General features: G+C 46.0%; 1 long non-coding RNA gene across 1 annotated transcript; it reads right to left on the bottom strand.

The window, feature by feature from the left end:
- Positions 1 to 6,950: 6,950 nt before the first annotated feature.
- LOC149326801 (uncharacterized) lies at positions 6,951 to 13,493 on the bottom strand. The gene is made up of 3 exons (XR_016285935.1): positions 13,370 to 13,493; positions 9,578 to 9,700; positions 6,951 to 7,323 (listed from the first exon to the last, which is right to left on the bottom strand). It is a non-coding gene; the product is annotated as an uncharacterized LOC149326801 (long non-coding RNA).
- Between the last annotated feature and the right edge of the window lie 3,630 nt (positions 13,494 to 17,123).

The following is a 17,123-nucleotide window of genomic DNA, read 5'->3' as shown; positions in this document are numbered from 1 at the left end:
TATTTGAAACTGGGGAGTTTGGGACACGTAGGTCCTTGGGCCCCCACACGGCCCCACTGCACTGAAACGTTCATGTCCCGTAGGCTTATGACGCTGGCAGCCCGGCCTACGGCGATGGCTTGCTTGGCCAGGTCCACGGAGCGCAGTAGGGTCTCCCATGCCTCCGAAGTGGTAAGGGCTCCAGGCCCCGCGGGGGAGGGTCCGCCGGGCAGACGAAAAGGATATGGTCGAGAGTGGCTTTAGGGTGGTGGCAGAATGTACAGGAAGGGTCTGTGTGGACTTGGTGATAGCGCGAGCGTATATAAGGGGAGGGTAAAGTGCGTATTTGGAGTCGCCTCCAAAGTTTCTGATGGTAATTGTCGAGGGAGGGAGGGGGGGGGGGGGCGGGGTGGTAGAGTCGACGCTCGGCTTTGCAGGCCTGCGTCATTTCATTGAATGAGTGCATGCGGTCCCGCGAAAACCCCAGATCGGTGGCCGCCGGTGCCCGGTTGAGAGAACCTCAGGCTAAAGCGTTGGCGGCCTCGTTTCCGGGATTCCCGGAGAGGGCAGGCACCCATATCAGCTCCACGTGGCGGGGCGGGTGTGCGGCGAGGGAGTTCAGTATGCGAAATGCAGGGACGTGAACTCTCGCGCGAGCAAAATTTAGTCTGGCAGTTTTAGAATCAGATAGTATAAATCGGGCTTCCGTGCGTGTGATGACCAGGGCAATGGCGGCCTCTTCGGCCTCTTCCGAAGTGGCAGTGGGGGATATGTGAAGGGTGGCAATCGGTTGGAGGGAGGGGTTTGTGATGGCTACAACCGCGTCCTCGCCTGTGCATGCTGCATCCACCCAAACAGCATACGGTTTCGTGCCATAGTGTTTGAGGGAGCGCCCGAGCGCGAGCTCTGCGTCGGGGTTCGTGGTAGGTGGGTTGCATGTTTTTGGGGAGAGGTTTGATAAGTAGTTCGCGGTGGATATGGCGGGAGACCTGGAGCTGTGTAGGATCCGCGGCTGGTATTCGGATACCGAGAGTGTGTAGGATGTGTCTGCCAGTGGTGGTTCTCGCGAGACGTGTGTATTGTGTCTGTCGGTGGGCGTCGATAAGCTCCCCTATCATATTGTGCAGGCCTGTAGTATAGTAGTTTTTCGGTTGAGGTATTTAGGGGTAGGTGTAGTGCTGTCTTAAAGCTGTTCGGATCATGGCATCCAGGGTGGAGATTTCCCCGGCCGTGAGTTTCAGGTAGGGAAGCGTGAAGATAAAGCGGCTGAGGACGAAGGCATGAATGAGACGACATAGGTCATGCTCCTTCATGCCCCGGTGGTGTGCAGAAACGTGGCGGATTAGGTGGGATATCGACACCGTCGTCTGCTTGAGTTTCCGTATGGTGAGTGTGTTTTTCCCGTTGTTCTGGATGTGGAGGCCTCATACCCGGAGAGTGTTTACCTCCGGGATGTGCCGGTTTTCCAGTGTCACGGTGATGGGGGCTGTTGGGCGGATTATGAGGAGCTCCGACTTCTCGGAGAGCAGGAGAGTCCGATACTCCGTGCATGTGTTTGGGGGTGGGTAGCTGCTGACTGTAGAATATTCTCTATGTCGCCATCACTGCCATGGGTGGTCCACAGCGTGATATCATCGGCATAGAGTGTATGTCGAAGGTGAGGGTTAGTTTGTAGATTGCGGACAAGGGGAATGAGTGTGAAATTGAAGAGAAAAGGGGAGAGGACAGACCCCAGGGGGGTGCCAACCCCACTGAGGGTGTATGGGTGGGATATGTGGGGACCGAAGTGAATTTCGGCCACGCGGTTAGTAAGGAATGCTTGAATATACGTGTACATACGTCCACCTATGTTCAAGGGGGAGAGGGCCGCCATGATCGCTTTATGGTCTAGGCGATCAAATGCCTTGGAGAGATCCAAGGCTAGGACAGCTTTGGTGCGACCCGCAATGAGGGGGTCGAAAATGACCTGCGTGAGTTGGAGCATGGCGTCCTGTGCCGACAGATGGGGACGGAAGCCCACCATGCTGTGCGGGTAGAGATCTTGCTCCGCCATGTGTTGGATGAGTCGGGCAAGTGCGACGTGCTCAAAAAGCTTGCCTAGGCATGAGGTTAGTGAAATGGGACGAAGATTTGAGGGTGTTAGAGGCTTGTGGGGCTTTGGTATGAATAAGATTTTAGCGTGTCGCCAGGACTGGGGAACACTGCAATCCTGCGAGCATTTGTTGAAGTACCCCGTGAGCTGGGCGATCGATTTATCGTCCAAATTGCGGAGCATGGTATTGGAGATCCGGTCAACCCCTGGGGCTGAGTTAGAGCGGAGAGTCAGGAGGGCCGCTCTGACTTCTGCTTCCGTGATCTCTGCGTCGAGGTTAGCATTCGGGGCACCTGTATAGCGGGGCAGGGGGTTTGAGGCGCCGGGAGTTGTATGCGTGTTTCTATATCGATGAGTGCGCCGGGAGAAAGGTTGGTCTTGTGTATAAGGCGTGTGACGTGGTGTTGTGTGGCTGTTTTGGGTTGCGTGGGGTCAATTAAGTGACGGAGGAGTTACCAACTACGTTTGGAGGACACATTGCCAGCCAAACTATCGCAAATCTGACCCCAGTTTGATCGGCACAGCTCCTCAGCGTGCTCAGTAATTCGACGCGATGCTCAGTAATTCAGTAGTTCGGCGCGATGCCTTGCCGTTTGAGCGCAACGCTTTTTGAGGACAAGAAATGGCGCAGTAATTCTCTGTCATCTCGGTGGACACCTGAACCACACCGCACAGGAAGGGAGGAAGTGGGAGTGAAAGAAGAGGAGCCGTAATGAGAGAAAATGAAAATTATATTTGAGGAAAGGAAATTACGCAGTAACTGTCTCACATATCTCGGTGGACACCCGTCAAAAGCGTGGCACGTCTGCTGACAAGCTTCTGCTAAATAAGCTTCGCCTCGATAAGGGCGCACGAACTTGTATCATTGATGGCAGTTTAATTAGCTGCGCCTTTTAAGCAGTCGCTCGTGATGATATTTCGGATTGTTCGCTTCCAGAATTGCGCAGCTGCAGGCGGCCGGGTTGGTCGCCCTCTGGCTGCGGCACACGGTGTTCAAGGCTCGCCACCGGAGCCACCGCGAGGAGCCCCGGCTGCACCCGCTGGAGGTGGGGCACCTGCACGGCATCTTCCTGCTCGCCGGCGCAGGTCTAGCCGCCGCAGCGCTGGTGGCTCTCGTCGAGGCCACTGGAACCGCGAGGAGAAGCTCCAGGGGCCGCGGTAACAGGCGACGACCAGTCATTCGCTTCCTGACGCCACCGTGAGAACACCTCGCCGAGATTACAAACTGCGTCCTAGCGCGGGCCAGCAAGGACGCCTATCCACCCATCGCTATTGCAGGCCCTCTTCAAGCCAGGAAGTCGAGCGGCTTGCTGTCTCTTCATCCTCCGGAAGCAGTAGCTCTGCTCGGACACGCGCACAGAAAGTGAAGGCAGAAGGACGAAGCGCTTCGTCCTTCTGCCTTCACTCTCTGTGTGCGTGTCCGAGCTGAGCTACTGCTTCCTGAACACGCATTTCAGGAGCGTCCCGTGGGCCACAGTGTCTTTTATGTTCCCAAAGCAAATAAAAATACTCAGGGGGCACTTTGGCTCTCTAAAGTGCTGCAAGGAGAGAAAGCCTTTCCTGGCGCACTGTTTGGCATTGACTGCGATACTGTTTGTGCTGTACTAGTGCTTTATTTTACAACACACAGTTTGACTGCCGACTTTGACTGCTTCTTTAGCACGACTCTCTCTCTGCTTCGATGAGTTCGGTTGTTATCCATGGCACTGTTCGCAGTAATCAGGTATGCAATGTGGTCAACCACGGACGCCTTACGCCCCCTTCCAGAGCGGACAACTATTTTATATTAGTTGTCGTCTGTTCCAAAAGGGGGCGCCAGGCGTCTGTGGGTGACCACGTTACTTCTAATCCGCGCACTCTGACGTAACCATTTGGACCAATCGAAAAGCGTGACACTGAGCGGGTGACAACCATCTGTCGACAACGATGAGGCATTAAAGGCTTTCGCCTTAAAAGTATTTGGTAGGTCACGCAACAGGTCAGGTAAGGCGAAATAAAAATATCCTGTAGTTGAACTCAAGAAGAGGAATCGGAAAAGGCCAACGTCATTAAAGGAGGAGGAGGAAGAATAGAGGAGGAAAGGCGGGGAGGTTAAACAGTAGCTGGTCATTAAAAGTAACGAAGTAGATTGCAAAGATTGCACGGCTAACAGGGGGCGGCTGACGTTCAGGAGGGGGATAAGATAAAGAAGTTTGGAGGAGTAAGGAGGCCGCAGCTGGCACAGAAGAGGGTAAATATTGGACAGACCTTTTTACTTTCAGCGGGCGTAGCCTCCCTGATCATGATGATCATGATAATTTTGCATCCCCTTTCAAGAGGGAGCTGGACTTTAAATAAAGAAAGAATGCGGTGCGTTTGTTGCTCTATAATTTTACTTCTCAGACAAGCGGACGCTGAATTCACTCGTGCGCGTGCTTTTTCTTTCCATATGTCCTTGTCGCCTCACGCTTAATTCTAAGCCGTTATGCTTACAGCGATGCTACTCGCTTTTCGAAAGCGTATCACATAACAAGAACGTGCCGATAAATTTGTAGTCAAACTTCAGTGGCTCAGCTTGAGAAAGAAGTAATCGTTCTCCTCGTTAACTAATCTTGCCAGCACGTGGTAATGATTGTGTGAGTCGATAAGAATAAGATCACGTGGCTGACATGACAGCACGCGGACGCGTACCTGTGCAGCAAATAGAAGCAAATAGAAACAACAAGACCCCGCCGCGGTGGCTCAGTGGCTATGGTGCTAGGCTGCTGGCCCGAAAGACGCGGGTTCGATCCCGGCCGCGGCGGCTGGAATTTCTTTGGAGGAGAAATTCTAGAGGCCCGTGTGCTGTGTGATGTCAGTGCACGTTAAAGAACCCCAGGTGGTCGAAATTCCCGGAGCCCTTCACTACGGCGTCCCTCATAGCCTAAGTTGCTTCGGGACGTTAAACCCCAATAAACCAAACCAGAAACAACAAGCCAGCAGCGAAAACACCGAGTGTGCTCGGCAGTCGTTAAAGATCGGAATCACCGCCGCTTTCGGTACCGCTTAATTCATGGGGCACCAACAACTTTCAGTATAAAGCGTGTAAAGTTCCGACAACAGCCTCTAATGCTGCAGACAATGCTGCTTACGACCTTCGCAGAGGACTGTTGCTGCGTTCGCGCAGGAGGAAAACACCTCGTCGCAGCACCCACGCAGGATGTGGCTCGGGCAGGAAAATCCTGCTGGTTGTTTTTAAAACAGATTTCGTTTTGTATTATTTGCGCTCGTCATGCTTGCCTCGTCTCCATGTTTGCATGTGCACGTTCGTGCGTTCTGCCTCTAGAAATAAAAATGCGGACGCACTGTCCCGAAAACATGTTTTGTCACTGTGCGTTCGCAGCGCGAGGAGCGTGAAACGAGTGGTGGTGTTTAAGCACGCTCGAGGCAATGCACCTGCGCCCGGGCGGGACACCACGTGGCTGCTCTGCTCGATATGCAGGTGCGTCCCTGCGCCCTCGCGCAGAGAACTTTCTACACATGCGCGCGAGCTCCGCACTTTACTTCACTTCAACCCTATGTAGTTTTTGTACACTGTGTAGTACGGTGTCTCACCCTACCCTGTCCTTTCTTCCTGTGGCTCCACTCTTTATTCCCCGCCCCTTCTCTACCTGCCTCTTTTATCTCCGTTGGCCGCTGCTGATGTGCTTCTAGATAAGATGGCAGCTGCCGCGGCTAGCAAACATCTTTTCCTTCTTTTTTGTGCGCATGTGAACATGGCACGCGGGTCTAACGCTCCGAAAGTGTGCATAGGTACACTGTAAAAAAAAATGCTCCTCAGTACAGAGAAACCCGCTGGTAATGCGTTGCCGGAGGGTTTTCCGCAACATGAATACAGCGACTCCGTCCGACGGTTGTCACATTCTTGGTAACGGAAAGTTACGCTATGCTATGAACGAGAATGAAATCGTTTCTTTGCAACGAATGCTTCTGTTGTGTTCTTATTAAAGGTCCCGTAATGTGTATGCATACTTCCTCCGTTCACTTGGCAGTCATCTGATCTAGAACGGCACACTCTGTGCATAGAGACACGAATGGTGCAAGAGCTAGTTCACGCCATTATGCACCACTCTCCTTTGCTTCTTGTTTCTCCTCCATGTCATGCCAACGATGCCCCAGAACCGCAAGATATGCCTTTAACAGCTCTCATTGTAAAATGAAATACAGGCATTACGGCCTAGTATTGTAATTATGTACTATCGAGAGCAAAAATAATAGACCCCTGACAGCGCGTGCCGATCCGCGCCAAACTGCATGCGAGCACCGCCTGACGAAGCGCTCCTAGTGCCGAGACCAGCGCAGTGGCGTGCGCCCATCTCGAGGGGCGCTACGCATTGCGTGCCACTGCGCTCGTCTCAGCATCTGGAGTGCTTCGTCAAGCGGCGCTTGCATGCAGTTTGGCACAGATCGGCACGCGCTGTCAGGGGTCTGTTATTTTTGCTCTCGATAATACTTTCAGTAGTACATGCACATGCATCTGTGTATAGCTTCTGCCCAGAACGTTCACTGCAGATATAGCAGTCCAGAGGCCGAGGAAATAAGTATTATGTACAAGACTTTCATGCATTTTATGTATTGCACACGTACAAAGAATGCAACTTAGAATGAAAGAGTGGCAAGTGTTTGGTTGAGTACAAGTACATACGTTTTATTTTCATGAAAAATTGCACACATTGTACCTCTAAACATTGCTGTCGGATCCATCTGAAAGGATAAAAAAATCCTCATTTAGTAGCCACACAACACCTATTATAAATTTCACAAATACATTTGAACCATCCGCTATTGAACAATCGGCTTTCGTAGAAGCTTGTAAAAGCCATTTACTGAGAACCAAACCAATATTATTCATTGCCTAAAATTCATTTCTCATAACAGTAAACAGCAAAAACCACAGGGCCAGGAAGAAGCAGACAAAATGTGCTTACTCGGACACCACTGTGTGCATGAAAGTCTTTACGGTTGTCTACAATTTTGTGCAAATAGAAAGTAGCTAAGGATGGGTGCCAAATACAATTCAATGCAGATGCCTTTCATTACATAGTACTCAATGCACAACTTAGTGAGCAAGGAACATTGGTAACATCTGAAAAAGGCCAGACACTTGTCCACAAGCATGATGATGATTGTGATTTTTGATGGCGCGAGGGAATCTGAGGACAAAGAGCACCATGGCACAAGGTATTTTCTTCATCTCAAGGTGGGGCAATGAACCATTTGGCAGGCATTTCACCCTAAAGAAGACGAGCACCAGGTGAGGAGAAAGCTTGTACCCATTGGATTGGTGGTTACACAGCACTTGCCCACAAGCAATCAGGAAGCATACTTCCCCGAAACGTTATGCTTTCAGTCATAGTTTCCATTATCTCAGCATCTGCAAGAAAATGTACTAATCTATGATGTCAGTGAAAATGCAGCCACAGGTGCTGGTTGCAGCTCACTAAGGTATTCAAATATCTCTTCAGTGCGCCTCACGAGGAACAGATGCTTAAGTTTCCACAAAGGGCTCCTTGCAGAAATTTAACCGAAGGCCGCTGCCATGTTAACCTTTTCAAAATGATGGCCGAGAAAGACATAGTGTAGTCATGTGTCTGATGTAGAAAAAAGATGAAGGCATGAATCTTTCAGCTTCTTCAACAGCTCTGATGTGTTTGTAACTGGTATCGCTTGGTTTGGTTATTAGGGTTTAACGTCCCAAAGCAACTCAGCCTATGAGGGACGCCGTGTTGAAGGGCTCCGGAAATTTCGACCACCTGGGGTTTTTTAACGTGCACTGACATCGCACAGCACACGGGCCCCTAGAATTTCTCCTCCATCGAAACTTGGCCGCCGTGGCCGGGATCGAACCTTCGCCTTTCGGGTCAGCAGCCGAGCGCCATAACCACTGAGCCACCACGGCAGGGCTGTTGCTGGTATTGCTTCGCACAGCTTCAGTCTTCTCTTTGACATTTCGTGAAATCATTCCATATCTGTGAAAGATCTCGCTCGCAAACATTTTGGTTCTAATGAAGGAGCAAAAAAGACCCATGTCCTAGGCCTTTTTTTGTGTCACTAAAGGAAGGCTCGCTTTTAGGGTCATTATTACGAAGAGGTCCATGTGGCAACAAACTTTGAAACAATTTCTGCAAGGGCTGAGTGTTCTGAAGCCTAAGAATTTCTCATGAGGCGCCCTGTAGATTGAGTGCTCTGAAGCCTAAGAATCTCTCATAAGGTGCCCTGTAGATGCATCAGAACACCTAAGTAAGCTGTTACTGAGTCCTGTAAGTGCTATGTCATTTGACATTAAGGGTATGTACTTTTCCTCGACACATGCAGTGATGATGTATATGTCGAGCGAAAGCATAAAACTTTGAAGAGTTGCGCTTCCAGATTGCTTGCGGAGGAAAGCACAAGAGTCTGGCCATGCTCAGCTGTTACCTTTGCTTCTTTTTTGTTGAGTTCTGCAGTGAGTACTACGTAATGACAGAAGGTATCTGCATCGACTCATGTTTAACATCTGTCTGTGCGACCTCCATCTTGCACAACACGACAGGCAACTCCATAATGCCCTTCATCCACCGAGTGTCAGTGCGTTCTGTCAGCTTCCTGGTCCTGTGTTTTCTATTAAAGTTATTACTGCCTTCATTCTCCACTCCATGAAGCCTGAATGTGCTACACTGGGTTGCTCCACGCGTCATGCAGTAACCTGGCCATTTTTTTTCATACATCGGAGGCACTCAGGTCGCAAACCATGCTTACTATATTCAGCAGACAAGCGTACATGTGAGACATATCATTTATAACCAATTTTAACAGTGGTATTTCGTGCAAGAATATCTAAATGCTACTCAATTTTTGCTCAAATTTTCAGATACACACTCTTATTCAGATTAAAAACATAATTTGGCTACTGTGCTCTCGTGATGCCACGTCTTGAGTTTGCATCAGTAGCTTAGAATAGTGCCTCTGTTACCTCTGGCGATGAAATCGAAAATGTTCAGCAGAAGATTGTATGCATCCTTTGTGATAGATATATTGAGCGCTGTCGTTTCTAAGACTACGACTTTCTTCTAGCAGACCTTGGTATGTCTACCCTTTATGACATGGATTTTCTACATAAAGTAGTGCTCGGCTCTATTGACTGTGAGCCGTTATTGATGTCACTGCGATTTCGTGTGCCTCAGGGAAAAACCACCAAATGCTATGATAGATTTTATCCTGACAAGCATGCCATTTCACCAATGACTCATTTGCAAATAACACAATTCAACTTTTTATGACACAGAAATATTTGCCTAATTTGCTGTTTTCATTGTTTACTCATTATGCTAGTTTTTCTTTACTATTATTATCATCGTATTTGTGACCATTTTTCTGTATTATGTCTGTTCACGTCATGGTGTTTGTATTGACTTAGTGTGCACTCGTTTAGGCCAATTGGCTTCTTCAGGCACATTTAAAATCAAATATTTACCTATCTAAGCAGAAGCACAGCACCAAGGTACTCACCAACTGTTTGAAGCACTGTGCGCAAGTTCTCGTGCCGACATGAATACAGGTACTTTGGAATGCACACTGTCCAAGTCTTCATCATGCCATGCCGCTCCGACTCACTGGTAGCAAAATTTTCCACTAAAAAAAAGAGCAATTTTGTTTATGTTAGACTAGTAATATTAAATTTTACTATATACTAGGTACTTCTCATCATTCTACCCCAGACTAAACCATACACCAGTGATCATCATGTTTTAATTTTGTTGTATATGATCACAAAATGTGGTGTAATTAACATGTTAGAAATTCTGGTCAAAATAAATCTGACAAAGTATTGTTTAAAAAAATCTGGGCACAAGGAAGAAGGAAACTAGCCAGATAGCCTGGGCGAATGTTTTCAGTATCATGCAAGCATCAGTACCCTTGCAGACAAAATGTACAATTTAGTGGGTTTACCCTTCCAGAATGGAATTTCATGCTGCAACCATCTAGCTACGCGAAAAAAAATTTTTAACTTCCATTCCAGACAAAGGAAAGAAAATTCCTCTGGTTTTTCTTCACAAGCCTCTGCAAGTATACAATTCAGTGAATCTACTCTGCAAGTACGTGAACATACCAGCACGAGACAATGACAAGAAAGGAGACAAAGCAGGCGCTGACTCGCAACTGAAGTTTATTGAAGTAAACAGGGAGTACATAGAAAAGCCAAATAACACCACAAACCACACAGTCACAGATATGCTATACCACAACATGAGTAAAAGATCGCTCTTAACTTTCCTCTCATCTAGATAGTCCAACTCGTTGCATATTAACACGATGGACAGCACACTCACAGATTTGTCACCGAGTCATAAGATGTGTCTAGCCTCGATAATTTTCCGGTTAATCTGCTCCGAATGTATCGCCAAAATGAGTGTTGCCAAAAGGAATGGCTAGCAGCCTTCACATTCCTTGCGATGTACAGATAAGTTAGAACCCCTACCAATATCCAAATATCTCTTGTGCTCCCGTAGTCTTACATTCACACACTTTCGAGTTTGACCAACATAAACCCAACCCCAAGATAACAGTATCCGATGCGCCACATACATTTTACAAGGCACATATGCTTTTCCAGGACCGAATTCACAAAATTATTCTTAACAATTTTACAGTTTGTAGAGAACTTATTAGGGGCCAAGAGCACCATTTCTGCGTCATACCTTCTGACCACATTTTTCAAATTGTGCGACAATCTACGTATGTACAGTAACACAGTCGATCTTTTGGTATCTCGATGGCTGGCCCCGGCCGTATCCTGCCAATCCCTGTGAAGGGGTTTTAGCTTTAACATGCTAAAGGGAAGAATGGCGCAGCACCAAGTAATAAGGACAGCAGGACAACAAGCACACGCACAAGTGCCAACCTTGGAGTGTGTACAGAATCCAAGAGCACGAGCTTGACAATCAGCACCGACAGTCAAGGAAATGAGAAAACACTGATTTGAACATTCAAGATTGAATGAGCCCGATCCTTGACTGCCAACGCTGAATGTCAAGCACACGCTCTTGGATTCTGTATCTGCTCCAAGGTTGGCACTAATGCGTGTGTGCTCTCCTGCTGTCCTCGTTACATGATGCTATGCCATTCTTACCTTTAGCATGTCTGACCAACTTGATCAATCTTATATGCTCAGCTTTAACAATTTATCACACACTCCTGCATGGTTGGGGAATAATGCTTTCATAAGCCTTAAAATCTGCTCATGGAGACCACTTGTCATGCTGTGAAAGCATCACTTCATCAATACCGAGCCTAGCCTAGATGACGCAATGCTATCTTTCGCTAGCTTAGAATGATTCGGCCAATAGTCAAGTAGCTGCTTGACCCTCCTGGGTGAATATCGGCAGCATACATGGCATGTGCAGAACATCAAGGTGAAGCCCAGAAACCGCAGCTCTTTTTGATGGGACATTTCCTCTAAGGAAATGCTAAGTTAAAGAAAGGCCTTGCTCCTTAAACAACTTGGCAATATGCACAGGTCCCACACTATCGCAACCTTTTGTAAAAGACCAGAAAATCAGACGCAGTGAAAGATTTTCCCCCAGCCCATGCAAGTTCTTGGCAATCACTCCATCCAGCCTGCTTAAGAGAATATTACTTAGCACAGAGGCATTCAATCGATACATATACTAGACTTTTGAACATATGCCGCACAGCCATACTCCAGAAACATGCTCTTCAAATAAAAGGAGGTAAGTCCAAAAAAAAGACTATTACGCACCTGTTCCTAAACACAAGCTCATCATTGTGCTCCGATATACACATTCACAAGCTTTTCATAAGGTCCTCATACGGGATGGAATAAAATAGTTCTACATCGACACTAACCACCAGACAATCTGCTGGATTGCCATTCTTCAGATACTCAACCACGCTGCGAATTGAGTACAAGAAACGGATCTTCAAGATGCGAAGTAGACAAATGCTTTTGCAAATAACCAGACAAAATTTTGCAAGAACCCTTTTCTGAAATTTATCTGAAGAGCATGCTAGTGAATAGCATTTATTTTAAGAGAATGGCTGTAGAGTACTGCAGTGTAGTATGTGATCAAAAATCTGGTATATGTAGTGGTTCGAAGATGGGCCTTGTGCTAAGAGATATTTTAAGTAGGGTGTATAGAATGATTGTCAAGGACTTGCATGGACTGGGGGAGAAAATCTTTTGCTATGTTGATGATTTTCTGGTCTTTTACAAAGGTTCTGATAATTTGGCATATGAACATATTCTTAGGTTTACCTTGGAGCAAATGTCGCCACAAAAAGAGCTGCGGTTTCTGGACCTTACCTTGATCTGCACACACCATGTGTGCTGGTGATATTCACCCAGGAGTGTTAAGCTGCTACTTGGACACAGGTTGACTATTACAAGCTAGTGAAAGATAGCATTGGACTGTCAAGCCTGGGCTCAGAATTGATGAAGTCATGCTTTCTTAGCATGACGACTAGTTTCCAAGAGCACATTTTAGGTTAATGAACGCAGGATTTCCTAACCATGTTATTGCAAGAGCATACAATAAATTGTTAAAGAAGCCGAAAGCTTTTCACGGCGACCGGCGCAATCAGGCCGGGGCCAGCCAGCGAGATGCCAAAAGACCGGTTGTGTTACCGTGCGCACATAGATTGTCGTACAAATTGAAAAATGCGGCCAGAAGGTATGATGGAAAAGCGATTTTCTTGGCCCCTAATAAGTTGTTTAAAATATGTAAAATTGTTAAGAATAATTCTGTTAATGTGGCTAGAGAAAACTACACATGTGGTGTGAAATGTATATGTACCTTGTAAAATGAACATGGTATCAGACACTCTATCTTGTGGTCGGGTCTATATAGGTCAAACTGGAAGGTGTATCAATGTAAGATTACAGGAGCACAAGAGGGTAGGGGTTCTAACTTTTCTGTATATTGCAAGGGATTTGAAGGCTGCTACCCTTTTCTTTTGGCAGCACACATTTTGGCAGTAAATTCAGAGAAGATTAAATGGTAGATTATTGAGGCTAGACACACCTTACGACTCGGTGACTAATGTGCAAGTGTGTTGTCTATCGCACTAACACGCAATGAGCTGGACTATCTCGATCAGGGGAATGTTCAGGGCCATTGACTCATGTTGTCATGTATGCTTGTCTGTAATTGTGTGGTTTGTGGTGTTGCTTGGCTTCTTCATGTATTCCCTATTCACTTCAATAAACTATGGCCGCGACTCAGCGACTGTCTTGTCTCTTGTCTCGTCTTTCGCACTGGTAGATTCACCATGATGTCTCACCTCTGCAGAAATCCAACACGACATTTTCCTCTTCCCACTTGAGGTTCAGTGCATAATAAAGCCAACACCAGTCATCCGCAAGAAAAGTTCATGGCTCCATTAACACCGCCTCCTGCTTACAAGACACAGTGCGGCATTCATTGTAGATTCTACCTGCAACACAGAACGCAGTTTTAGTTTGAGTGGACTAAACTAGGAAAGAAGCACAAAATATCTACAGCCAAACGGCCGAGCTGAAAGAAACAGAGGGTAGTGTAATAGTGAATATACTGATATAGTTTTATGTAACATCTTCTGTTCATATAAAATGTACACTTTTTTTTTCTTATGCTGACGCCTGGGAATAAAGTGATACTGATATTGCATGCAAGGTATATGCATGAAATATTGTGATATTCAACACCGCTACCATTGGCTTAGCCAACTGTTTATGTATAACAAAAAATGCAGTATCACATAAATACTGATACAACACTATTAGTGTTAATATTAGCAGTGCAGGTTCGATGAAAAAAGGGGCCTAGTGCTAGCTGCCATTCCCACAGCAGGCTTGTGACCAATTGCCAGTTTAAAGGAAAAAGGAGTGACTGAAAAGGGAGAGAGCCAGTAGGAAGACAGGCATAAAAGGACTTAGGATACAATAGGCAGGCAAAGTTATTTAGACAGCAACCACAAAAGAAACATTAACACCGAAGTAAAGATGTACAAGACCAACCATACCATTGTGCAGAGTGGAAAAGTTGTTAACCTCATTTAGCCAAAAATATATTTTCATATATACTTGATACTTGTGCTATATAGTGATTATATTCATTAATAGCATAACTGACCGACTGAAACCAAAAGAGGGTTGAAGGGCGGTGAATGAGCCCTAGGCGTGATGCTTTTGCCTTCCTAGTGGGACACAGAAGGATCATTCAGTTGAACATCGGGTCTCTGAGATTAATATGTAGTTTAATATCACCGGAAAAATAGAAGTAGTAACAACAAAGCAAGCAATGTAGCTGGACATTGTTCTATGCACATGAGAAAAAAAAAAGCATTATGAATAACCAAGTATGCAATGTTTGTAGCTGCACATTTCTTCACACACGTGTCTAAAACATATGCGCATGATTTGCCACAAGATAGTGTCCCGTTTAGATAGGGTACCTGCTATGGCAGTAGTGCACAATCAGGCTGGAATGAAATGCAAACAGCGCCTATGAACAAGACAAAATATTTCACCTGTGTGATTTCAGCTTGAGTATGCAGCTAGCCTGATTCCTGTTTCTGGTTAAGAGATCTACCTAATACACATATATGAACCCTTTCTAAATGTATACCTCGCTGCAAAGTAAAAAAGGCTGTCACTTCCAACACCAAGCAGATATGTGAAACCTGTAAGAACTCCTTGAAGGCAAGAGTCTGGAGACAAGCTTCTAGACCCACTCTGAAGGATGTAGATTTGGTGTTTAGTGTGGCATATAATTACTTCTGCATTAATAGCGAGCATGTAAGGCCAATACAAGGTGATTCTGAATTTGGTCGGCTAAAATTTGCTTGGGAGAACGCAAAATAATGCTAAAAAGCAATCTATAGACACAATATTGCATGCTGAATAAACAACAAGAAAAAAAGAAGGCAATGCTCTGGAAGCCCCTTCAGTCATTCAAGACAAAAATGATGAGGCATGCTGATGCTGCTCCTTGAACAATAGAAAAAAGCGACTACTGCTTACTTACAATAAACGCTTTCTCTGAGCAAGCAATGAAAGAGAGCTGTAACTCATGAAACCTCACGTCATTCTTTTTACAAAAAAGGAATTTAAAAGGTTGCAATGCAAGAATCCCTGCCATAATAGTATTCTCCTCACACATGGGTTACACAAGCCAAGGCTTTTAACAGCATGGGTTTGTGCATGTGTTCATTCTGAAGCATTACCCGGTTGAAGCGACACAAAATATTTACTTCCCCATGAACCTGTGCGTGTAGCATAATCACAGAAAATATTTTTTACACTGGACAGAAATACAACAGCATAGTGGCGTAACTGACACACAACAGGCTTCGGGGACAGTGCAAGACAATGATCTGAAATCCTACACAACAGACCTGCGACATTACAATGGCTAAATCCTTGATAGTAGTATTTAACAGCCATATAAATGCTCGTGCGCAACAGGTGGGAGCACTATACTGCGAAGCAACAGTAAACCTTTGCACTAGTCTAAACAAAAGTGCGCCTCATTGCGACTTCCACTAAACTTTTTTGCTCCCAGTGCAACACAGGGGGCTCGAATGGCAACGATACGATGTGTTAGGCTATCATGTCATCATCTTAACATAAACAATGCATGTGGTCTCTGTTCCGGACTGCCTATCAGCCTCGAGAAGACAAATATGCTTATAAAAAAAGAACAAAGCAACAAGCTCTCAAACCTCACAGTGAACATAGAAGTAGTAGAACCATGTAACCTAGCCAATAGTTCGAAGCTAAGCAGCAGAAGAAAATATGTTCAGGCCAGGACTGAGCAAACAGAAAATCATGGAGGAAACCTAAAAGCAGCAATAAGCAATGAGAGTGGAGTTGCCTTGATGTTCATTGTCAACACCTACTGCTCAAAGTAAAGGAAACCAGGGTATAAGAAATACAGCATTTCATATTATGCTTTGAGCAAATGCAGTGAGAATGAAACTTGTCTTAGAACATTTTCACTCTTTACTTTGCACCAGAGGAAAATAAATTTGTGTGCAGTTCACCTACTGCTTGGCACTGTCCTGGAAGGAATGAATCCAGGTCTCGAAAAGTCTACAGAGAGAATACTGATGCTGCATGTGCATTTTTCTCTAGACTCCCTCGTTTATTCCTTCCCTTAGGTTCAGGAGCCCACCGAGACACAGTTACTGCCCCATTTCCTTTCCTCAAAAACCAATTTTAATTTCATTTCTCTCAACTGTACTGAAATGTGTATAAGTTACCAATTTTTTTAGTGCCTAATTACATACTGTAATTTTTGCAAGGAATATGAGATTGATGGACAGGAAAAAAAAAGTCTGGAATGGTACCTTAGGTAACTTTGCACCTGGACAAACAGCTGACCCACTGGGCGTCCCCAAGGGCTCTGCTGCGAGGCGTCCCTAGCAACAGTAGCCGGTTGTCCAGATCCAAAGGAACCACGCGAATGATTACCGAAAAGTTTAAGGACAGCAGATGCATGAACACAAAACAGCTTTTCAGCACTGTTGCAGTGGGATGAACGGTTCCTAATCTCTAGACTATACCTGGTAATAAATAAATTATCACAAGACCATCTCGAGCGCAGAATGATCTCAAAGCACATTCGAAACGCACTACCAACATGGACAGCCTGTGCTTAATTGAATCCAGAAGTTTACGCTGATCGACCAATGTTACTTCAAATAGAGACAGAAAGCGCATGCACGTTGCGCTGATGTTACCGTGAACATAACATGCGACGAGACACAGGGTTACAATAGAAACAAAAAACCGCTTTTAAATCTGAAAACAAATTGCTCACCTCACAAGTTCACCAAACCGGAGACGACGCCGTGTGGCTGCCGCCAGTCACTCGCGATGCACAGAAACAATAAAAATGCAACGCCCCTGACTTTCCTTGAGCAATTTTCAGTCGATTAAACTTCAAACTGTTCGCACCGACCACCGTTCACCTCACCAAGCATGTGTGCACGGAGGAAGTAAAATTTATGCGGGCAAGTCAGCCGCGCAAAACGCCGAGCACGATGCCATTTG

This window comes from Amblyomma mixtum, chromosome 10 (assembly GCF_055824585.1).
Source record: "Amblyomma mixtum isolate Tamu chromosome 10, ASM5582458v1, whole genome shotgun sequence".
Classification (NCBI taxonomy): domain Eukaryota; kingdom Metazoa; phylum Arthropoda; class Arachnida; order Ixodida; family Ixodidae; genus Amblyomma; species Amblyomma mixtum.
The sequence above is the reverse complement of the archived record's forward strand: the minus strand, read 5'-3'. Positions and strand labels throughout refer to the sequence as shown.